This window comes from Arvicanthis niloticus, chromosome 23 (genome assembly GCF_011762505.2).
Source record: "Arvicanthis niloticus isolate mArvNil1 chromosome 23, mArvNil1.pat.X, whole genome shotgun sequence".
NCBI lineage: Eukaryota > Metazoa > Chordata > Mammalia > Rodentia > Muridae > Arvicanthis > Arvicanthis niloticus.
This window is the reverse complement of record NC_133430.1, coordinates 28,781,333-28,805,326: the sequence shown is the minus strand read 5'-3', so window position 1 is coordinate 28,805,326 and position 23,994 is coordinate 28,781,333. Positions and strand designations below refer to the sequence as shown.

Genomic DNA, 23,994 nt, shown 5'->3' with positions numbered 1-23,994 from the left:
TTACCTCTGGATTGAAACGAAGATTTGGGAAGCTGTCAGTTTGGTGTTTAATCAACTGAGTTTGCTGGGTGTTTCCTCCTTGAAAAGATTCTAATCCCAGAATCTTTCAGACTCCTTTTCCTTTTTCTTTCTCTTTTTCTCTCTTTCTCTCTCTGGGAGGGAGTGGCAGGGAAGAAGGGAGAAGGCTGGAGGTGCTAGAAGCAGATCCTGTGTGTCTGGAGCTGCCTGTGGCTGCCTGAGGGGAGGATGCTTTGCCTCTCCCTCCACAGTGAGTTGCATGCAAGAGGAGATGTGTAGGGCTGTGCTCTGAGCCTGAGACTGTCAGAGGAGCCCAAGAATTTCACGCACTCCAGAGTTGGCCCCTCCCTCTCCCACACAGACCCTGGCATTTAAAGAGACAGCTAGGCTGCCTGGCTCAGGGTTTCACCTCCTCCCTGGGTGTTTTGCACACAGCTGTGAAGATATTACCAGGGAAGGGGCACTCTGAAGCTACCTCTCTGTGAGTAAGAACTGGCCTCTGGAGTATCATTCACCCTCACCCCGGCCTAAAAAGAAGAGTTCCTCTCCAGAACTGGAGCGAGACTCTGAATAAAGACTTCTTTAAAAGAAGAAAGGAAAAGAAATTCTCACACTCCTGTACCCTAAAATGACTGCCCACTTCCTTGAGCACACTTGTTCACCACTGACTAAAGAGGTAGAGGGGATACTATCCTAATGTGTGCCTCAGTTTCTCTGAATAGTCACTTTCCCTTGCAAAATCAGGGCAATCTTTGAGCATCTAGTGGAGGTTGAGGCTGTAACTGGGGCAGGAAACCATTCCTTCAACAAACACCTCTGACTGCTGGATCTAGATGAGACACAGGGCAGGTAGCCAGGGACATCCAAATGAAAGTGACAATTGATACTTCCATTCAGTGGCCCTCACTGAGGAAAACAGACCCACAGTAGAGCTACATCTATCCCCAGAACAGCTGAAAGCGAAAGGATAGAGAGACAGGGCTCAAGCTTTAGGAGGTCAGAAGGAGGTGTCTACCTACCCTGACTTGTACCCAGAGCACAGGGTCCAGGCATTTCCATCACACTCCAAATCCCTCAGAGATCTGTCACCAACTCTGATAACTAGTCTCTGTGAGGGAGTATTCCCGTAGTAAAGACTAAACAAAGGTTGACACTGGGTGGCAACAAACACAGAGGGTTTGCTCAGTGTCATATCTTGGTTCTCATAGCAAGAAACATCCCCAATTCCTACCTCACCTTTTCAAGGATATATTCGCACACTGTTGTTCTTCAGGCCAACACCAATGGCAATAATAACCACTAACAGCTGTCAAGCATTGCCACAGACCTGTGAGGAAGGAGTATCAATATGACCCAAAAGAAAATAGGAGATGAACACTGAGCCTTGGTGTGCTCCACTTCTGCATTCTTCATAAAGACATGTATATACTGGTTTGCCTTACATAGCATTCTTGAGCTCAACTTGTGATAACACTGCCCCTGAAAGAAACTGTCCAAGCACTGCACATGAGGTTACTGTGGCCTTGCACCAGGCCTGTTGGGCAGCATTTTGGTTTCTTCATTATTGAATGACAGCTGCTGGTTAGTGCCCGGTGTCTATTTGCCAAAACTTTTGTACTGTAGCTCCTGATTCTTGCCTAGTGTCTGCCTGCCTAGAGGACTGCAGCTGTTGAGTTGTATTTCGTGTTTGCTGTGTGGACAAACTGCTGCCATAAAAGATCAAGCTCATTGCTGAACAGGACCCCTTCCCCCATATCTTAATAACTTTTCTCTTCTACTACCTATCGGCTGGCTGGTGGGCTAGAGGAGAGGTTGAACCCTTATTAAGTGTTAGTTCCAAAAAAAATTATGCCTACACAAATGAAAGGGGTTGGTTCTCTTTAATAGCCACAGTCAATATTTATTTATATAAAATATATGATCTATAAAATATAAACACAGATAATTTGTGTTAGAGGGACTGGGGATTGAACTCGGGCCTTATACATGATAGACAAGTGCTGTATGGATTGGCAGCTCCAGACTTCCTGCCCTCTGCTGTAGTGATGAGTAACAAACCCAACCCTTTTCATGCCAAGTATTTGCCACCATGACAGTTAAGCTTCTGTCACCCTGACCAAGCTCCTGTTACACACAACTCAAAGGAGGAAAGTTTTAGTTCCCAGTTTAAGATGCTTGGTTCGTGGCCCCACAGAAAATGGGAGACTAGCACTGAGTCTTGGTTTGGTTTACTCTGCTTTTCTATGCTTCACCAAAGATATGAATAGATTGGTTTGCCTTACATAGTGTTGTTGAGTTCAACTGGATTGCTTTGGGTCCATGAAAGGTGAGGCAGAACAGTGTGGCAAAGAGCATGTGTTAGGGGAACAGTAGCTTTCCTGTCAGTGGACAGGAGACAGAGACCAACAGAAAGGGGCCAGGGTGAAAGGTATTTTATGCAAAGGCACTCTTCCAAGGAACCACTTCCTACAACAATATATAAAGTCATGGGTATGTCAGCGCCCTAAGGATCCTGTTGTCTCTGGAAACCCCCTCATATCCACAGCTGTGCTTGATGAATCCTCTAGGCAACTTCCAGGGCAATCAAGCTGAGACCCAAGATTAACATCACAACCACTGAGCCACATCCCAGCCCCTAGCAACCAGTTGTCAAACAATTATGTGGTTTTCTAAGGGCTGTCAGAAGTATTTTTGTATCATAATGAATACAAGGAGCTAAAAATAGTTAATGTGTTTTAATCCATTGATGTTTTTAAGCTCATTTATTTAATAAAAATTGCCTCATTTTTAAAATCTCTGAAATAGAATTTCTTCATGTAGCCTTGGTTGTCCTGGAACTTTCTTTGTAGATCGGGCTGTCCTTGAACTCAGAATCTGCCTGCCTCCTTTTCTTGAGTACTGGGATTAAGACCATGTGCCACCACGCTCTCAAATTTTCATGAATGAGAGACTCCTGTATATCTTTTTAGGAGTTATTTATGTCCTTCTTAAAGTCCTGTATCAACTTCATGAGATGGGATTTAAGATGTGAATCTTCTTTTCTAGATCTGTTAGGGTATACGGAACTTGCTGTGGTGGGAGAACTGGGTTCTGCTGTTGCAAAGTACCATTGGATTCTGTTGTTTATGTTCTTGTGCTTGCCTTTCTCCATCTGGGTATCTCTGCTGTGACCTGGCCTTGCTGTCTCTGACTCAAGCCTGTTCATCCTATGAGCCTGTTTTTCTGGATGTCTCTAAACTCTTGGGTGATCAGTATGGTAGGGACCACACCCTGTTTTGAGTGGGGTCAAGATGCATCTGGGTGTGGGTTGTGTGGGTGCAGATGCAGAGCACAGGCTCCACTTCTGGGTGCAGCTGGAAAAACCCAGTCAGTGCTCTTAACCATGTGCCATCTTCCCAGTGACAAGACACTGTATTCTATATAGTGTTCTATATGTAGGATGAACTTTAGCTCTCATAAAATAAATGTTAATATACTATTTATATAATAAATACAATACTTATGTGACATTTCTTTACAAGAGAAGTAGGCTAGGATTATGGTGCGGAAAAGATTCATCTAGAGATCATGTGATGGCTGAGATTTCAGGGCCCCATATCCCTGGGCTGGCCCATACTACATGATGCTCCTGCCTCAGCTTTGTGAGTGATGTCATTCCAGGTGTAAACCACCATGCCCTATTGTATGGGACCTCCACCTCTGGCTGTTGTTTTGGTTAGTTCTGTGCCAACTAGACACAAGATAGGGTCATTTGGGAAGAGGGAACTCTCAGTTGAGGAAAATTCCTCCAGAAGTCTGGCCTGTAGGCAAGTGTGTAGTGCATTTGTTTAATCAGTGATCAGTGTGGGAGGGACCACACCTTGTTTTGAGTGAGGTCCCACTTGGTGTTCCTAAGTGCTATAAAAAAGTAGGCTGAACAAGCCAGGAGGAGCAAACAAACAAGGATCATTCCTGCATGGCCTTTGCATCAGTTTCTGCCTCCAGTTCCTTTCCTGACTTCCCTCAGTGAAGTGTTCACTGGCAAGTGTAAATGTAGGTGAAATAAATCCTTCCTCCTCAAGTTGATTTTGTTCATGGTGTTTCATCACAAGAATAGGAATCCTAACTAAGATAGATGGTAACCCATTGGGCCTGTGTGGCAGCACCAATGACCTGCCTCACAAAAGAAAGCCTCTGTGTTGTTTGTGAATCACATTCATGCAGTGTCCTTGGAGGCCAGGAGAAGTGATTTGATCCCCTTGGACTGACAGTTGTGAGCTGCTGTGTGGTGAATGAACATGAATAAAGTTGATGTATATGACAGTGATTCTATTGAGTACAAAATCCTTCAAAACTGTATTAACTGCTAATCCATGCTTATTGTCAAATGTAAGGATTTGCATCATGGAGTTTTGCAAAAAGGGGCAATGGGAGATGGTGCCAAAGCCCATCTGCTGGCTCCTCCTGCACAGATGCCAACTTCCCCACCTATAGCCATCAGCATGGAGACCCTTTTGTCTCTCAGGATCTCATTGGTCTCAGCATGAGTAGAATTTTCAATTGCTGTCTCTAGTACTGAGAGTCTTTGCTGCTTACCATGTGCCCCTTTCCTGGCAGAATCAGATTTCATTCAACAAGCAAGACAACTAAAACTGACATTAATGCCCTTGGTCTGCATCTCACATGAGTGCAGATCTACTTGGGGTGCAGAGGGTCAACAGAGACAAAGCAGCTCTGATGTTCCTGATGGGTTTTCTCCCTCCAATTACAGGAAGCATTGTTCTATAGTTCTCTAATGCTCACTGCAGTTGCAGTTTATCTGGGATAAACACAGAGACTATTCAGCTCAGGGGCTTACTCAGCGCTGCTCTCCATAGTTGTATCACATTTTCAGTGTGTGGACATCTACAGAAGATCAGAACTTACTATACAATGGAAGAATCATGGACAATGAAGGTTGGAAGGGCCCTTAGAGTTCCACCCATGTTTTCGTTGTTGGTTTTTTGTTTTTTGTTTTTTTGAGACAGAGTTTCTCTGTGTAGCACTGGCTGTCCTGGAACTCACTCTGTAGACCAGGCTGGCCTCGAACTCAGAAATACACCTGCTTCTGCCTCCCAAGTGCTGGGGTTGAAGGTGTGCGCCACCACTGCCTGGCGAGTTCCATCCATGAAATCCTCTGCTTTACATGAGAAGACCCAAGATCCAGTGGTAAATTAATAGTGTGGGGAGGGTTGAATCCAATTTTCAAATCTCAACTTGTCCCCTAATTTGAGAGATGTGGTCAATGACTGTTTAATACATTTCAGATATTTGTTATGTTTCATAATAGATGTGGTCAATGACTGAAGTATCATTCATCATTCGCTCAATTCTTATTAAAATCGGCTGAAGACCCTAGGGTGTAAAGGTCTTGAGCCTCAGATGGTTGGCTGAAATTATTTTCTTCCTGAATACATCACTGGTTCAAGTGGAACTCCCAATTCCAGAAGGCAGCCTTGGAATCAGCCTCGTGTGGCTTGGGCTCAACACTGTGTCTATGACAGTAGTTCTCAATCTTTGACCCCAATAGGGCTTACATATCTGATAACATACATTTCAGATATTTGTTATGTTTCATAATAGTATCAAAACTAAAGTTATGAAGTAGCAACAAAATAATTTTATGGTTGGGAGCATCACAACATGAGGAGTTATGTTAAAGGATCCAAATAGTAGGAAGGCTGAGAACCACTGGTCTACACAGTGTTCTTGGACAATTAGGTCTCTGGACCATAGTTTCCCCAACTCTAAAATGGGGTATAATAATGATAGGGATAGCATGTATCATGAAGATTAAATACAAAAATATACATAAAGCATCCAGATTAGCATAGAACATCAAATGTAATCAAATATATAGAGATTTATCCTACTCCAAAAAACTTGTTTAGGATTCTGATTCACACAGGATGCTGAAGAGACACCTCAGTTAAGAAAAGTACTTCTCTTTCAAACATGAGTTTCTCAGTTTGATCCCCAGAAGCCCTCCCAGAAAAACAGACAAGGTATAGCAGTGGATGCTTGAAATTCTAGCACTAGGGTGACACCCATTGAGGGATCCCCAAGAACTTGGCTAGGCTATTGTCACATTGCAGGACAATGGGATCTTGTCTTTTAGAAGAGAAAAGGTGGTGGTGGCGGCACATAAGGAAAGACATTGAGATTGTATTTGGCTGCCACATGGATAGATTCCTATTGTACACATCCAACATGTGTACCTGCACACACATGCACACACAGATACACATCATTCTGATGTAGAATATTCGATTCTTCTATCACCTGAATAAAACTGAGATCTGGCTGCCAGAGATTTAGAGTTTGTTTTATTTAGTCATTTTTTTTCACAGTCCAGTCTTTATTCCCCTACAGGTCTCCTCTGTTACAGTTCCTCATTCCATTCTTCCTCCCTCAGCTTCAAGAGGATGTCTGGAGTCCCTGGGGTCTCAAGTGTCTCAAGGGTTAGGTGCATCTCCTCTCACTGAGGCCAGACCAAGCAGTCCTCCGCTGTATATGTCACATATCAGATTTAAGAGGCCCCTCTCCTGCTTCCTCTGCTTCTTGCTTGATCATAATCATTGTAAATTTAATCTTCTCCACCTGCAAATCCACTGTCCATACCCTGTGGAAAAATCAAGGACACCAAATATAAAGGTCTATCTATCCAAAGCTGAATCTGAGTGCTGAGCAATGAATAGTTCGTGTTTACAGCTAATTAAAAAGTGCAACTGCAACACTTATATAAAATAACTAGTATAAACTTCTCCACAAACATTCGAGTTCTTACTTAGAGACTAAGATTTAATCAAAGTGTTCATTATGTGGGTGTGGTGTTGCACATCTTTAATCCCAGCACTAATGAGGCAGCAGGTGAATCTCTGCCAGTCTGAAGTCAGCCTGGTCTAAATAGCCCTAAGACAGCCAGAGCTGTATAATAAGCCCTATCTCAACAACAACCACCACCAAGTTGTGACTAAGCAAACAATAAAGGGCACATGGCTGGGTGTGGGGATGCATAGCTCTAATCTCTACACTCAGGAGCAGAGGAGGCAGATCTGCTTTATAAAGGCAAGCCTGGTTACATAGAAAATTCTAGGACAGCCAGGGATACAGAGAACCTACCTTCAAACACCAAAAACTAAATAAAATCCCCCCCAAAGAGAAAGAAGACACAAAGTTGGGTGTGTAGGGAAGGTGGGTAGATCTGGGAGGAGGTGGAGGAGAATGAATATGGTTAAATTCAATTGTATGAAATTCTAAAAAAAACCTGAATTCCAAAAAACCTCAATTAACAGTGTCACTAAAATCGAAGGAATGTATTGTAGATACTAGACAATCAATGATGCTGAGAAATGTTACCTCAACGGCCTGAGAAGGTCACTATTAATTAAAGCACAAGAAAATATGGACCTCAGTGAAAATCTTAAATGTTTCCCCCAGATTCATAAGGTTTAAGCTTAAGGTTACAAGAGATGACCATGTTGAAATGCTTACTTATGTGGTTCTTTCATCCCGACTCCTGCTCAGCTCAGCTGACACTGCACAACAGTAAAGAGAAAAGCTTTGGAGACACAGAATTCAAGGCTGAATCTTGGCTCCATCAATTCCCCAACCCTGTCTCAATTATCTATGAGAGATAACAGGTGCTGCAGAGATGGCTCAGTGTTAAAGCACTGTCTGCATAAGCATGAGGGCCCAAGTTTGGATTCCTAGGACCCATGTAAATGATAGTTGTGTGTGGAAGCTTGCCTGTAACTCCATCCTCTAAAGATGTAGACAGGATATCTCAGAGCAGGCTGGGTAGGAACACTAACTCTCAGTGAGTTCTGGGATGGACTGAGAGATCTGCTCAGTGAATAAGGTGGAGGGAGGAGTGATAAAGACAATTCCCAAGAGCAACTTCCAACATTAACATATGCACGTACACACATGTGCATACACGAGCAAACATGCATGCAAATGAAAATGTAAAAAAACCCACAAATCTCCCTTCAAAAAAACAATAGTCCAGCTCATATGTGAAAAAGCAGTCATTGCTCTTAACCACTGAGCCATCTCTCTAGGGCCTCCAAATTTTTTCAGGATTGAAATGAATAGTCTTGGAACAATGACAGGAATATTTTTATATTTGATATATTTTTATATTTATATTTATATTTATATTTATATTTTATATTTATATTTGATACTTTTTAGTATCAAAAACATGTATTGTTGCTGGGAAGAACTTATTCACATGCTATCTCTAAATCTCAACCATGAAGTCATTACTGATCCCTGGGAAGAGCTAACACTACAAACAGTTACTATCTTCAGTCAACAGCAATATGGAAGTGTACACCTTTAAAACAAACCCCTTCCTTCCCAGCTTGCTTTTCAGTTATGGTATTTTGTCACAGCAACAGAAACCATAAGAAACCTACACCCATGATAAAGGTGTTTTCTAGGTCCTCATACCTTGGATTGGTTGAAGAGCCTTTGGTCGAACTGAACTTCATTGGAAGTTCGAGCATTGGGCACACCAAGAGCAATGACTTCACTGATGTCACGATTTTCATTTCTCTGTAGTTTTGACCTCTATCAGGAGCTGCCCTGGAAAGGTTCCGGTCCTGCTGCCTCTCTTTTTGCCTGTCCTGACAGATTTCATCTCTCTCACGGGCCTCTCCATCCTCTGTGGACACAGTTGAACATTAGCTTTTCATATTTTGTACAAGGGGCTCTTCAACCTTAGAAAATGCCATGTTTTTCTATGTTTTGGAGACATGGCCAGGTCTAGCCTCAAACTCTGGCTGTTGTGTCCCACTCTGCTGCTGGGATTACAGGTGTGCACCACCACTTCTTTGTGGCCACACTCAGCCCTTTAACATTAACTGCAGTCAGTTTAAAATCTGGTTTGTGGAGACTCCTACATCAGCTACAAGTTACTGAAGTGCACCTAAGTAGAAAGTGGGACTGCTGGACAGGGAGCATGTGGGGATGAAGAAGTCCAGTCATGCTAATTGTTTTTAATAATTAACCAGAGTCTAGGTGGAGAGAGGTTCATTTCATAACACATTGCTTTTCAGCTCTTCCTCCTCCTGTTTGAGAACTGTCATGATAAAATGCAAAGACAGGGCTGGGGAAATGGCTGAGTTGGTAAAGAGTCAGCTGCTCAAGCCTGAGGACCTGAGTGTGGATCTCTAGCAGCCAGGTAGATGGCTGCACATTGTAGTGTGTGTCTATCCCAAACTCCTCTAGTCAGCCAACTGGGGAGCTTCCCATTCAGTGAGACCCTTTCTCAAAATACACATAGTGATTGAGCCAGGACACTCAATGTCACCCTCTTGCCTCCACATGAACATGTAAAAGGTATGTGCACGCACACATGCACACCAGCATACACATACACACACCACACCACACAGATCTCTTAACAAATGGAAAGAACCATGTACAGGCTTTGGCTGCAGCTTGCTGCCCAGCCAGCCTAGCTAAATTTGTGAGCTCCAAGCAGAGAGGCTTTGTTTCAAAAACTAAGAAGACTGCTGGCCAGCTTACTAGTGCCACAAAAGCCACTGGGGGTGGAATGTGGGAATTAGTGGTGTTATCCAAGGGCTGGACCCTGCACACCAACAACAGTCCTGACCTGTCCAGCAGGGTGAGCCCACTGGTGCAGCAGGGACAGTGCTGTCATGGGGCTGACCTGCTGCTTTGGGGTCAGATCCCCAGCTGCTCTGACACATCTCCTGTGGAGAGAATCAGCTATACTGGGGTAAACTCAAGGGCTTTTGTAGTGTTTTATCTTTCCATCTAGAATGTTCTTTTCCCAGATCGCCACATGGTTTACTTCAGGTCTTTGTACTAATATTAGCGTTTACAAGTAAGGCCTCTTCTGACAAGACTTTCCTTGTGCAGTCTTTATATCCCTGGTGTTTTATTTTCTTTATCCATTGTATCATTTACTGTATGACTGACTTCATTTGCTTTGGTTGTTGTTTGGAGACAGGATCTTCCTATGTAGCCCCTGACTGTCCTCAAACATTCCACCCTCCTGGCTCAGGCCTCCTCAGTGCTGGGATCAGAAGTATACTACCAAGTGAGTCACTCCCATATTAAAGATTTCTTTTAGATATATACTCCTTCATTTTGGGGAGTTCAGTTCTACATTATTTCTGAAATAACTCAATTTTTCCTATAAATATAAACTACTTTTGTATGCCATATAATACCCTCCCACATACATGCTCAGTACACAAAGACCATTTAAAATGACATATAGTCATAAAGTAAATTCCCCAGTAAAAATGAATTGTCATACCTTTTTCCACATGGGTTTTGATCCCAGCTCTCCTTTCTCTGGCTTGCTGGGGCCATTTCTGCTTTGGCTGAACACCTAGCAAGAAAAAGATCATCAGAGTCCACGAGTTCAAAACCAGATTGGAATGCCACTGGGCATGGTAGTATATGACAGTAATCTAAAGCACTTGAAAGCAGAGGCAGCTGAGTCTGTGTGAGTTTGTTCCAAGATAGCCAGGGCTATGGGGAGAGATCATGTCTTAAAAACAAAACAAAAAAACAAGATTGAACCATAGTGAGATCCAGCACTGAAATGTAAGTCAATAGATAAATAAATGTCACTGGCCATGGTAGTGCATACCTGCAACCTAGAAATCAGGAGGCTGAGGCAGAAGAATTGCAATGGGTTCCAGCATAGCCTGAGCTTGAAACTCAAATTCTATCTCAAAAACCAATCCACCAACATTTAAGTATGACTTTATCCTAAAACAAAATCTTTGGCTACATCTGAAAGACTTGAGTATAGAAAAAAATAAAAAAAATACTCCAGTTATTTCTTTGTGCATGTGCATATCAATACAGCACTAAATCTGTGATGTCAATAGCCAATACCATCAATGCCATTTTGTGAGTGAACTAAATCCCAATGTTCACCTACCCTTCCCTACACTGTCGTTTTGGGGAACAGCTACATCTAAAACAGAAGAAACTGTGGCAACATACAACAGCACCTCGTAATCTTAAAAAAATTAGGTAAGCCTAGGAAACCACTAACTGGCACTGGAGAATCATTCCTGCTAGGGGGGGTCTCTGTACAGAGCTGTAGGTAGCCCCTGCTGCCATTACACCCCCCACCCTACACACATGTCAGTGTCCCTCTGGACCTGAGGTAAACGGATGTGGACTCAGATACAAGTACATTCAGCAAACTGTAAAAGACTAACCTTCCGTTTAGCAATGTATAGCGCTCAGTTAGTTTGGCAAAGTTTTCATTTATGTGTTCAGGTTGACGTGCTCTTCCATTTGCTGTCTCCTGTTTATCCAGTGGAATTGTATAACCCTTCGAGTTCTTCCACTTGGATATCATGGTGGGATCTTCCACTTCTTCTGTTCTTCTACACTAATCTTCCGAGGAGGCGAGTTCATTACAGGTACAGAAGACGACGAGGGTCCGCGGGGAACTTTCTTATTAATCCTGAATCTTGGAGACTCCATTGGGTCTTTCTGCCTTTCAACGATCTGAATAATCCTCTGTTTAACTTCCGAATTAAATGCTTTTCCTTGCTGAGATGGCGTGTAGTGGACATACTGAGCAGGAGGCGGCTTCTCAGCTGCATGAACCAGCTTGGACCCACCAATCTTCTTTGCTATAATCTTCTCCAAGGCTGCCATTGTCCTTTCTGTAATTTCTTTAATTGTCTCCTCATCAAGTCTTGGCAGTTCTGTGTCATGTGGATTCATAACCATCTTTGGAACAAGTTCATTGCATTCATGGTTTTGTATCATGGCAGTCTTCTTGCCTTTACTTAAGGCAAGCCATCTCAAAACCTTTGGCAAGGGCAAGAGAGAGAAGGTTCATAGGTTAAGAGCACTGACTGCTTTTCCAGGGGTCCTGAGTTCAATTCCCAGCAACCACATGGTGGCTACCAGGCATCTGTAATGAGATCTGATCTCCCTTCTGGTGTACAGGCATACATGCAGGCAGAATATTATATACATAAGCCTTTTAAAAAAAAACTTTGCCAAAAAATATTAAAGACTTACTAGGAATGTGTTTAAACTAGCTTATTAAGCGTCTCACTATGTAGCCTATGCTAACCTCAAAAGCTCAGACATCTGCTTCTCTCTGCCTACCAAGAGCTAGGATTAGAAGGTCCGCAGTGAGTGTTACACCCAGCCAGAATCACATTTTTATTTAGTTTGTGTTTGGAGGGATGTGTGTGTGTGTGTGTCCTGGCACTGTTGAAAGTATGAAGACGACTGGGGAAGTCAGTTCTCTCTTCCTATCACGTGGGCCCCACAGATGGAGTCAGGCCTTTGAGATTGGCAGCAAGTGCTTCTGTCCACTAAGACATCCCTTGCTGGCCCCGACCTCTCTACAGTTGTAGCCACTGGGGCCTAACACCTTCCTCCCCACTTTGGGTTAGCAGCATTTGCTAGGACAGTTCATGAACCTAAGAAGCAAACAAAATGAAACAAAAAGAAATAAATGTCAAACTCATATTTTCATTGTTTGTTCAGTTTTAAAAACAAGTAGGCTCACTTAATTTTGATGTGTATGAGTGCTTTGCCTGGATGTATGTCTATGTATCACATGCATGCCTGGTGCCTTCAGACACTGGAAGAGGGTGTCAGATTCCTAAATTGTAGTCATAGATGATAGGGAGCTGCCATTTGGGTGCTGGAAAAAAAAAAAACTAATGTTCTCTGTAAGAACAGCTAATGCTCTGAACCACTGAGCTGTTTCTCCAGCCCATATTTGCTAATTTTTATAAACAGTATTTGAAACATAGAAGTGAAATCTTTGTAGTCCCCAAGCCCGGTTGTTTTGATGTATCACTTTTCACCATTGCTACAGTAAGCACAGGATACACACTACACCCTTGGTGTTTTTCTTGTGTGCATCTATTTCAAATTCAACCTTTGCCCTCATAGTCCTACTAATCGGTATCATACATAGTGCCTGAAGAAGTCCTGAATGTTTGCTACCTGTAAACCTTAGTCAGCAGAATTCACCCTTACTTTTCTATCCCAAGGCTACTACCACACTACTAAGCATCATCTGTTGGTTCTAATTTCATTTCTGTTGCTGTTGGTAAAATAAACAGATGAACAAAAAAAGTGATGTAAAGGAGGAGGAACTCATTTGTCTTACAATTCCAAGTTACAATCCACCAAGGGTTGTCAAAGCAGCTAGAGAAAACCCACAATCAAAAGGGGGACCTACATTCTTGCAGAAAAGGAAGGACGGAGGCAAGCAGGCAGGCAAGGCACCTGAAACTGCTTGCTGGGTTGCAGAGCTAGTGGCTAATGCTCATCTAGCTTTCTTACTCTGTTCAGAACCACCAGCCTAGGGAATGGTGCTGCCCATAGTGGTTTGGATCTTCCTGCATATTTTAGCAAGAAAAGCAATCCCGTCCAGAAGCCAATCTGATCTAGGCAATTCAGCCTGTGATAAATTTTTACCAGGTGTTAGACACTTAAAGCTAACCAGGACAGTATTCCTTTTTTTTTTTTTTTTCCTTTCCTGCCCTTAAACTACCTACACAGACCCAGTTGTGTTGGGAGCCGACTTTAGTAGAAAGCGGCTAGATCAACTTTGCAGCCATCTGGAACCATATACCCTGATGAAAGACTTGGTTTTCAAAAGCCTATAACAGCTGAAGCACACTGACAAACATCTTGTTTATCCCACATAGCTTGTTTTACTGTTTAGTAACCCCAGCTGCATGGTGCACGTGGTAAAATGCTTTCACCTGTGTCCTCCTGCTTGTGTTTATAAATACCCCAGATTTCCTTTCAATAAAGAGAGACAGGACCAGAGAGACTGGACGAGAATTAAGACCTGACCACACACCCTGTCTTGTCTCCATTCTTTGCATCTCCTGCCCCTGCAGCCCCACTTTCTCTCTTGACCAGAGCACTTAGCCACAAAGTGTTGAGGCAGAGCGCGGGTCTCAACACAGTTGGACTTGGAACTCAGAAATCCTCCTGCATGCGCTATTTTAATCTGTGTATTTATCTACTTATATATATAACCAGGAAGATAGACATTTGTGTGTGTGTGTGTGTGTGTGTGTGTGTGTGAGAGAGAGAGAGAGAGAGAGAGAGAGAGAGAGAGAGAGAGAGGAACAAGGAAACAAGTTAAGACAACAATTCCTCATTCCCATGACTAAAATATTCTTAGGATTCAAACTGTTACAAGCCAGGAAAAATATGCGAAGTGGGGTCCACAGGCACAACCCAATGTTCTAAAATGAATAAATACCTTTATACCTTCTTTGAAATCAGACTTTTCTGGCTGACTTCAAACGGAAAGTTTTTCCACTTGGAGCACTTAGGAGTCATAACTTTGTGGAAATCTCCCACTTTGCATCTTTTCCTTAAAGGCTAGGAGCACTTATGGTCACGAGGGCCAGCAGCAAGAGCAAAAGCAGAGGTGGTTCTATGTACAAAAGTAATTCTAAGTCCAAAGTTAAACCGCAGAGCAGCTGCGCATTCAGTAACCAGCAACTCCACTGCTCGTCAGTGGAAGCATTTTTGGTCAGTTCTTGGACGTTCCCAACACTTGGGTTTTTGCAAAAATATTGGCTTTGCAAGAGAGTAGCAGGAGAAAATGAGAAGCCCAAAGCATGCAAGCATCTGGAGACTGGCTCACTTTGCTCAGTGGGGAGAGAGGAGCAACTGCTTCCCATAGTTCAGCTGGGCAGAGGCAGTGCATTGTCAACTTGCTGAGCTGCTTACAGCAAGCACATATGAGATCCTGGTCACCAGGGCATGTCCTGGGATCTCAGCCCAGGCAAAGCCTGCACTCAACCAGAAGCCCCTAAGGAAAGACCCTGGCTTCAGTGAGGCCTAGTTGCCAAGGAAGCCCCCAGAGGTCTTGGACAAGTTGCATCTGAACCCTAGGCCATGTAGGTCACAACCCAAATAATCCCAAAGAAAAAAAGAAAAGATATGTACTCCACACCCTTCTGTATTGAGAACCCAAATCAACAACCCACCTGGTGAGCGTCATCTTCTTCTGCATCCTCAAGAGCAAATCACAGCTTCCAGAGGGCAAGACTTTTCCACAATGAGGAACACAATGGAAAAAATGCTCAGTGTCCGGATGCCCTGACTGAACGACCCTCTAGGCTTTGCAGTTCTTTGAGCTGAAATTGTTGCAACCACCCTGCAGGAGACAAACTGGGTTAGCAGAGCCATCAACCACTCCCTTGACATTGGAAATTGCTCACATCTGTAGATTTTACAGGAGAGAGGGTCTCTGAGTTTAACATATTGTAAGACCACAACCCTCGGTCAGTGGTACTTATTTTGAGACACCCCCTAGTGAGACACCGAGATGCAGATCAATGCAAAAGCAAGAGGCTTATATTCCTGTGCAACTGGTTCTACCTTCAATTCCTTTCTCAAGGGAATTATTGGAATGCGACCCTGAATGGCTATTAAAAGCAGGTTTATACATTTAAGGGGTACAGGTCGCATCAACAAGGTTACAGTTCAAACTTATTGGCTAAGCATATTGACCTTTATGTCTATTGGCTAGCAAGCCTGACGCACATATGACCTCTACCTGGGACAGTACTGCTTAATATTGAATAGGATGCAAAGTCTGGCTGAGGGCCCTCTGTAAGCCACCCTCCATGCTTATAGTGAATAGGTAGTTCTGTTAAGCACTCATCTCCTCTAAATTCTGCCTCATAAACGAATTATTTAAAAAACCATGGTGGGTTGGGGCACACAGAGAAGGTGCTAGAAATTAAGATCAAGGAGCAAAGATTTAATTTAGCAGATGATTTGGAGCCAAAAGAGGTTTTTCTGCGTAGCCCTGAACTTCCTTGGAACTCCTTCTATAGACCAGGCTGGCCCTGATCAGAATATGGGTTTGACTCAATCTCCCAAGTGTTAGGATCAACGGTGTTTGCCACTGTATGCTCAACAAAGACAATTCTTAGTCCAGCTGTTGTGGCACATGCTTTTAATCAGAGGCAGATCACTGTGAGTTTAAAGGCCAGCCTGGTCTACACAGCTAGTTTCTAGGATGGCTAAGGCTACACAAAGGAATCCTGTCTGGAAAAACCAAGAACTAACTGTCTTAGGTAGGGAGTCCATTACAGTGAAGAGATACCATAACCAAGGCAACTTTTATCCAAGAAAATATTTAGTTGTGGCTGGCTTACACTTTCAGAGGTTCAGCTCCTTGTCATCACAGCAGCATCTGGGCAGACATGGTTTTGGAGAAGGAGCTGAGAGGTCTGTACCCCAATTCCAAGGCAGCAAGGGGAGACTACTATGTGTCACCCTGGGCAGAGCTTGAGTATAATCTATAGATTTCCTTAAAGCCCCACATCCACAGTGCCACACCAACAAGTCTACACCAACTTAAAGTACTCCAACAAGTCTACACCTCCTTAAAGTACTGCTCCCTGTCCCAAGCATAAGCACATCACCACACCAATAAAACAAAGGGACAATTCTTGAGGTAGACTGGTTTCTATGGTAATGAAGGCAAAAAGGGCTACTTGTTATCATGTTAAAATGTGTCTCTTAGACAGGGTTCTCTAGAGTCACAGATCTTATGAAATGTCACTTAATAATGAGAAATTTATTGTGATGACTTACGGTTTGCAGTTCAAATAAACCAACAAAGGTCAGCTGGGAATGGGCAGTCCAAGAATCGAGTCCTTTCTCAGTCCCAAGGTGCTAGTTGTAGAAAGAGGTCCAACAGATTTGCTGGCAAGTTGATGCAAGCAAAGAAGCCCGAGTCTTCCTTCTTCCAATCTCCTAGAGACCTATATAAGGACAAGTGTGGCCCAGAATAAAGGTGTGAACCACCACACCTGGACCTGGGACTTGCTTTGTCCCAGGCTCACCTTGAATTCAGAGATCTCCTGACATCAGAATCCTGGGATTAAAGGCCTGTACTATCTTGCCTGGGCCTAAGCTTTTCAGAGCCACTATGCCTCAAGATCCAGGTCAGAAACTTGTATCTTCTGGCCTGAAGATTTAGATCACAGGTGAGCCCTCCAATTCTAGATTGTAGTTCATTCAGATATAGGTCAGGTTGACAACCAGGAATGTCCATTAAAATGTAAAAAATCAAAAACACATAGACCAAAACCTGGGATGTAGGATTGAAAGAAAAGGATGGATATGTGTTTTTCTTACAGTCAGGTCTTTTTTCTACAGAGACGTATCATTTGGGTGCTCATTCCATGATCGTCTCTCAATTTCCTATGGTTATATAGAGAATAGTAATTTTAGAACAATGTATTAAGTCATGGGTTTGTCAGCGCCCTAAGGATCCTGTTGTCTCTGGAAACCCCCTCATAGCCACAGCTGTGCTTGATGAATCCTCTAGGCAACTTCCAGGGCAATCAAGCTGAGACCCAAGATTAACATCACAACCACGGAGCCACATCCCAGCCCCTAGCAACCAGTTGTCAAACAATTATGTGGTTTTCTAAGGGCTGTCAGAAGTATTTTTGTATCATAATGAATACAAGGAGCTAAAAATAGTTAATGTGTTTTAATCCATTGATGTTTTTAGCTCATTTAACACAAATTGCCTCATTTTTTAAATCCCTGAGATAGTTTCTCTGTGTAGCCCTGTTTTTCCTGGACCTTTCTCTAGATCAGGATGTCCTGAACTCAGAATCTGCTGGCCTCTTCTTCCTGAGTACAGGGATTAAAGCCATGTGTCCCCATGATTGAAAACTTCTCATGAGACACTCCTGTATTTCTTTAAGGGAGTTATTTATGTCCTTCTTAAAGTCCTGTATCAACTTCATGAGATGGGATTTAGATGTGAATCTTGCTTTTTAGGTGTGTTGGGGTATCTGGGACTTCCTGCCATAAAAGAACTGGGTCCCATGTTGCAGAGTAGCATCGGGTTCTGTTGCTTATGTTCTTGTGCTTGCCTTTCTCCATCTGGGAGTCTCTGCTGTGACCTGGCCTTGCTGTCTCTGACTCGAGCCTGTCCTTCCTGTGAGCCTGTTTTCCTGGATGTGTCAGAACTCTTGGGATCAAGCTACATCTGGGTGTGGGCCCAGAGCCTGGGATCCAGAGCACAGGCTCTGCTGCAGCACACAGGTGCAACCTGGAAGGAGCCTGTGTGGCTGCCTGGACCCGGTTGCTGTGTCCCCTGGTTTCAGGTGATCCCAACTATGCCAGGTATTGGGCAAGGGTTAGAGTCTCACCTGTGGTCCTAGATGTGTCAGAACACCTGTGGGTCAAGCTGTGTCTGGGTTGAGTGGGTGCAGATGCAGAGCACAGGCTCCACTTCTGGGTGCAGCTGGAAAAACCCAGTCAGTGCTCTTAACCATGTGCCATCTCCCCAGCGACAAGACACTGTATTCTATATAGTGTTCTATATGTAGGATGAACTTTAGCTCTCCTAAAATAAATGTTAATATTTATATAATACTTACATAACATTTCTTTACAAGAGCAGTAGACTAGGCTTATGGTGCAGAAAAGATTTTCATTTCCTGGAGCTTTTTCCTTGCATCTACTCACCTATCTCAGGACCAACTTGAAGCTGAAGAAAGGGAGGGATCTCAGATCACTGCAGACCTCTCTGGATTTGTCTCGAAGGGAACCTCCCTCATATGGATACAGGAAAGGCTGGATTCCATGGTTGCCGGAGGATTTTGGAGATGGAGGTGCTTTCCCTGAAATTCATGTGTCCTATGGATATGGGGCAAGAGAAAAAAATGTCCAATGCTCTGCCCATTCCTTTGGATCAGGAAGGGAACATTAAATATGACACAATTGCTCGACAGGGACATTCCAAAGACAAGGTCATTTATAGCAAATATACTGACCTTGTTCCAAAGGAGGTTATGAATCCACATGACACAGAACTGGCAAGGCCTGATGAAGAAACAATCAAAGAAATTACAGAAAAAAAATAGTAGCCTTGCAGAAGATTATAGCAAAGATGACTGCTGGGTCCAAGCTGGTTCATTAATCTGAGAACCTGCCTTCTGTTCAGTACATCCAGTACACGCCATGTCACCAAGGAAAAACATTAAAATCGGGAGCTAACACAGAGGGTTCTTCAGATTGTTGAAAGGCAGAGAGATCCAATGGAGCCTTCATAATTCCGGATTAATAAGAAAAGTCTCTGGGGACCCCGTCTCCTCCAGTACCTGTGATGTACTCTACTCCTCAGAAGATTGGTGTATAAGAACAGAAGAAGTTGAATATCCCTCCATGTGTATCCAAGTGGAAGAACTTGAAGGGTTATACTATCCCACTGGATAAACGGGAGGCTGCTGATGGAAGAGCACGTCCACCTGAGCATATAAATGAAAAACTTTGCCAAACTGTCTGAAGCGCTAGATGGTGCTGAAATGGAAGGTTAGTCTTTTACAGTTTGTTGAATTTTCTTGCATCTGTGTGTTGGGAGCCGACTCGTAGCAGAAAGCAGCTTTCATCTTTGCATCCATCTCGAGCCACATACCGCTCCAAGAGACTATGTTTTCAACAGCCCACAACAGCTGAGCACACTCTTATAAATATCTTGTTTAATCCCACATGTCTTGTTTTGTTAGTGCCCCCAGCTGCAGGGGTGCACGTGGTAAAGTGCCCTAAGCTGTGTTCCCCTGCTTATTCCCGAATGCAAGACATGTGGTGAAGTGTATATATACCAGGATTTTTTTTTTTTTTTTTTTTTTTTTTTTTTTTTTGTAAAAGGAGACAATAAAGGAGAAAAGAAACTTGGTCACACACTCTGGTTTGTTTCCATTCTTCAAGTCTCCTTCCCTCCATCCCCACTATCTCTCTTGCTAGACCCTGAACCACGGACCTGAGCAGCAGCTCCGGTGAGACACAGTGACCCCCAAGTTGGGAGTGTGGGCAGCAACATCTGTGTGTCCACATCAGTTTACCTCAGGTCCAGAGGGACACTGACATGTGTGTGTGTGTGTGCTAATAGCAGCAGGGGCTAGCTGCAGCTCTGTACAGAGACCCCCCTAGCAGGAATGATTCTCCTGTGCCAGTTAGTGGTTTCCTAGGCTTACCTAATTCTTTGAAGATTACTAGGTGCTGTTGTATGTTGCACAGTTTCTTCTGTTTTAGATGCAGATGTTCTCCAAAAGGACAGTGTAGGGAAGGGTAGGTAAACATTGGGATTTAGTTCACTCACAAAATGGCATTGATGGTATTGGCTATTGACATTACAGATTTAGTGCTATACTGATATACACATATGAATAACTGAAGTATTTTGGTTGTATTTTTTTCTATACTCAAGTCTTTCAGATGTAGGCAAAGATTTTGTTTCAGGGTAAGGTCATACTTAAATTTTGGTGGGTTGGTTTTTGAGATAGGATTTGAGTTTCAGGCTCAGGCTATGCTGGAACCCATTGCAATTCTTCTGCCTCAGCCTCCTGACTTCTAGATTACAGGTATGCAACTACCATGTCACGTGACATTTATTATTTACTTATTGACTCATATTTTGGGTGCTGGATCTCACTGTGGTTCAATCTGGTTTCCCTTGTTTTGTTTTGAAGACATGATCCCTCTCCATAGCCCTGGCTGTCTTGGAACAAACACACACAGACTCAGGTGTTTCTGCCTTTTAAGTGCTTGGATTACTGTCATGTACCACCATGCCCAGAGCATTCCAGTCTGGTTTTGAACTGGTGGACTCTGATGATCTTCTTTGTGCTAGGCATCCACTATACTGCTCAGCCAAAGCATTAGTAATGTACTGACTTATAAAAATCACCTGGGCTTGTTGTGTTGCACCTTTTAAACATTCCCTAGAGACAAAAGCCCAGCCTTCCAAAGTGGTATAGTCTTTTTAGCAGCAACAAACTTTAAGTCTGTGCAGATGTTTTTACAGGCAGGTTTAGTAAGGAGTTTGAAGATGGCTGTAAATATGTATCCCACTGTGAGTTCCACTTACCATCTCCACTTTACTAAACAGGCTTGAGAAGTGGTATAAAGTTTAGCCCAAGTAGAGAGAAAAATGGCTGAAAAAGAAAAGAAGAAACAGGAAGAAAAACTTAGAGAAATGCCCTAGCAAGCCAGCGAAAGGAGAGCTGGGATCAAAACCCATGTGGAAAAAGGTATGACAATTCATTTTTACTGGGAATTTACTTTATGACTATATGTCATTTTAAAAGGTCTTTGTGTACTGAGCATGTATGTGGGAGGGTATTATATGGCATAGCAAAAAGTAGTTTATATTTATAGGAAAACTTGAGTTATTTCAGATAATGTAGAACTGAACTCCCCAAAATGAACGAGTACATGTCTAAAAGAAATCTTTAATATGGGAGTGACTCACTGGTAGTATACTTCTGATTCCAGACTGAGGAGGCTGAGCCAGGAGGGTGGAATGTTTGAGGACATTCATGGGCTACATAGGAAGATCCTTTCTCCAAACAACAACACAAAGCAAATGAAGTCGTCATACAGTAAATGATACAATGGATAAAGAAAATAAAACACCAGGGATATAAAGACTGCACAAGGAAGGTCTTGTCAGAAGAGGCCTTCTTGTAAACGCTAATATTAGTACAAAGACCTGGAAGTAACCATGTGGCCATCTGGGAAAAGAACCTTCTAGATGGAAGATAAAAATACTAAAACAAAACCCTTGAGTTTACCCCAGTCTATGTGATTCTCTCCACAGGGGAGATGTGTCAGAGCAGCTGGGGATCCTGACCCCAAAGCAGCAGGTCAGCCCCATGACAGCACTGTCCCTGCTGCAACCAGTTGGCTCAACCCTGCTGGACAGGTCAGGACTGTGTGTGCAGGGTCCAGCCCTGGATAACTCCACTAATTCCCCTGACATTCCCCCCCAGTGGCTTTTGTGCACTATTAAGCTGGCCAGCAGTCTTCTTAGTTTTTGAAACAAGCCTCTCTGCTTGGAGCTCACAAATTAGCTAGGCTGGCTGGGCAGCAAGCTTGCAGCCAAAGCCTGTACCTGGTATCTTTCGATTTGTTTAAGAATCTGTGTGGTGTGTTGTGTGTATGTGTATGCTGGTGTGCATGTGTGCGTGCACATACCTTTTACATGTTCATGTGGAGGCAAGAGGGTGCTTACTTGATTGTCCTGGCTCAATCACTATGTGTATTTTGAAAAGGGTCTCATTGAGTGGGAAGCTCCCCGTTGGCTGACTATAGGACTTTGTGACAGTACACACACTACAATGTGGCAGCCATCTACCTGGCTGCTAGAGATCCACACTCAGGTCCTCAGGCTTGAGCAGCTGACTCTTTACCAACTCACCATTTCCCAGCCCTGTCCTTTGCATTTTCATTATGACATTTCTCAAAGAGGAGGAGGAAGGCTGAAAAGCAATGTTTGATGAAATGACCTCTCTTCACCTAGACTCTGGTTATTTTTAAAAACAATTAGCATGACTGGATTTCCTTCATCACCACATGCCTCCCTGTCCAGCTGTCCTGCTTTCTATTTAGGTGCATTTCAGTAGATTTGTAGCTGACATAGGAGTCTCCACAAACTGATTTAAATTGACTGCAGTTAATGTTAAAGGGCTGGAGATTGATCACAAAAGACTTAGTGTGCACACCTGTAATCCCAGCAGCAGGGTGGGTCAGAGGCCATGTCTATGATGTCTCAAAAAAAAAAAAAAAAAAAAAGAAAAAGAAAAAAAACAAAGAAAAAAAGAAAAGAAACGTAAAGAAAACTGGCATTTTTTTTTTTAAGTTGAAGAGCCCCTTGTCCCAAAATATGAGTAGTGACAAACTAATTTGTATCTTGTCCACAGAGGATGGAGAAGCGCTGTGAAAGAGATGAAATCTGTCAGTACAGGCGAAAAGAGAGGCAGCATGACTGGAACCTCTCCAGGGCAGCTCCTGCTAAGAGTTGTGTTGTTACCTGTATAAATGTGAGTCGGGCAAGAAGGGCAGTCTTTAGGTTAGTAATGATAACGAACTTTTGCCACATTCAATGGTGTATCATAACAGAATTGAGCTCCTAGAAGGTTCCCTGTTCATCCTTCACCTTGTAGAACTAGTAGTCCTGAGAATTGTCAGGCACAGGAAAGGAATCCAGATCATGTCTATCTGTACTGAAGGGAAGGATAAATTGTCTGCTGTTTGATTCCCAGTGGTGGAAGAAGCTGCTTGCATGCCTGGTGTGTAGATGGAAAGCCAGGCACCATATATTTAGTGATATCCTTTCTAGGTCATGTTCTGTGCCTAGTGCAGTGGGAGAAGAGTAAGTTTTGAAGCAAATTCTTGACTCCTGTGAACAATTTAATTAACATTCAGAACAGGGCTTTTGTATAGTGGGAAAATGAAGTGGTGTAAAACAAACCCAGTACATTGCACAGGAAGATTAATTAGGCATCAGTAAAGTTTGTAATTCACAAGTGCCTGAGGACTAAGGTTGCTTCAAGTCGCAGACAATGCTGTCCTCCAGAGGTGGGATTTGAGGTTTGGGATAATGCAAACAAGAAACACTCTCTTCCCATGTGACCAATTTTCCATTCTCTGATGATGCTAGCACCTGATCCAACTCAGTTTCAAGCTTAATCTTACCTTGACTCTACAAGGTGGTTCCTTGTTTTAATTGGCATATTTCTCCTCTCTGAAAAAACTGAACCCTGGTGAAGCGAAAAAGAAATGAAAGAATATCAAGGTGGTCAGTGAGTTATGGGCACTTGCCACAGTGTACCGTAACAGTACAATCTGTACAGATTGGGGCCCCCCTTAGAACCAGTAAAGTGCTGTAACTTGTATTTGGATGAAAATAAATTGTCTACAGAAATATTTAAGACATGAGCGTCTTCATAAAGTGGTGAGAGTTCTCTTTTCTCAGCATATTTCTGAAGTATTCTCAGGGATGCTAGTGTGATTGTGCCTCATCAGAACATACATGTTCATTAGATATAACATTCATTCTCTTTGCTTCTGAGAGTGGGTGTATTTATATTGCATATATTCTTCTTGTCTGTGAAAGTGTATTAATAA

At 43.1% G+C, this 23,994-nt stretch overlaps 1 protein-coding gene and 2 pseudogenes across 2 annotated transcripts in view; 1 reads left to right on the top strand and 2 right to left on the bottom strand.

Moving 5' to 3' along the window:
• The window catches only part of LOC143436913 (mRNA export factor GLE1-like), a 32,961-nt gene extending 32,652 nt beyond the window's left edge, over positions 1-309 (bottom strand). For both annotated transcript variants that reach the window (XR_013106670.1, XR_013106669.1), the window contains exon 1: positions 5-309. The gene's annotated coding sequence lies outside the window, so the exon portion shown is untranslated. The remainder of the gene's footprint in view (positions 1-4) is intronic.
• The window catches only part of LOC143436580 (SNW domain-containing protein 1-like), a 43,620-nt pseudogene extending 31,803 nt beyond the window's left edge, over positions 1-11,817 (bottom strand).
• A 6,682-nt stretch (positions 11,818-18,499) lies between these two features.
• LOC143436579 (SNW domain-containing protein 1-like) overlaps positions 18,500-23,994 on the top strand; it is an 11,287-nt pseudogene continuing 5,792 nt past the window's right edge.